The 941-nt window shown below is 51.5% G+C and overlaps 1 protein-coding gene across 1 annotated transcript in view; it reads left to right on the top strand.

Moving 5' to 3' along the window:
* The first annotated feature begins 58 nt into the window (after positions 1-58).
* Positions 59-941, top strand: part of LOC109577961 (probable 2-ketogluconate reductase) — a 31,595-nt gene continuing 30,712 nt past the window's right edge. The window contains exon 1 of the mRNA XM_019986957.2: positions 59-337. The gene's annotated coding sequence lies outside the window, so the exon portion shown is untranslated. The remainder of the gene's footprint in view (positions 338-941) is intronic.

Raw genomic sequence — 941 nt, 5'->3', positions numbered from 1 at the left:
CGTGAGCGCCGGGCAGTGCGTGCGCGCGCCCGGGCCGGGCAGGGGCGTGGACTCCACTCTGAGAGACTGGAGGCTGATGGTGGGTGGAGTTAGTGTTATGAGCGTCTTGGAGGCGGTGGCTGCTTCAGACCTACTGTGTCTCCAGTGAGTCGGCGTCCGAGCTTCCGCGGTGCGACCCGGACCCAGGAGTGAATGAAGAGGATAACCTCTCTGAGGAAGGGCTCGTCGCCGTTCACTCCCACACAGAGCCCCCCTAATTACTTTGGAGGCCCTGCTTTCCAGACGCAAACACAGTTGCTTTACTTGTGAAAAGCTGTTCATTAACAGAAAAGTACTGGTAAGACGCAAATCCCTCCCCCCCCCCCCCCCCGCGCCCAAATAACTTATTGAAATTAGTTTTTCTAAACATTTTTTTTGTTGTTCAGTTCAGTTCAGTTGCTCAGTCGTGTCCGACTCTTTGCGACCCCATGAACCGCAGTATGCCAGGCCTCCCTGTCCATCACCAAATCCCGGAGTCCACCCAAACCCATGACTATTGTGTCGGTGATGCCATCCAACCATCTCATCCTCTGTCTTCCCCTTCTCCTCCCACCCTCAATCTTTCCCAGCATCAGGGTCTTTTCAAATGAGTCAGCTCTCTGCATCAGGTGGCCAAAGTATTGGAGTTTCAGCTTCAGGATCAGTCCTTCCAATGAACACCCAGGACTGATCTCCTTTAGGATGGACTGGTTGGATCTCTTTGCAGTCCAAGGGACTCTCAAGAGTCTTCTCCAACACCACAGTTCAAAAGCATCAGTTCTTCTGCACTCAGCTTTCTTTATAGCCCAACTCTCACATCCATACATGACTATTGGGAAAATCATAGCCTTGACTAGACGGACCTTTGTTGGCAAAGTAATGTCTCTGCTTTTGAATATGCTGTCTAGGTTGGTCATATTGTT

This window comes from Bos indicus, chromosome 24 (genome assembly GCF_029378745.1).
Source record: "Bos indicus isolate NIAB-ARS_2022 breed Sahiwal x Tharparkar chromosome 24, NIAB-ARS_B.indTharparkar_mat_pri_1.0, whole genome shotgun sequence".
NCBI lineage: Eukaryota > Metazoa > Chordata > Mammalia > Artiodactyla > Bovidae > Bos > Bos indicus.
The sequence above is the reverse complement of the archived record's forward strand: the minus strand, read 5'-3'. Positions and strand labels throughout refer to the sequence as shown.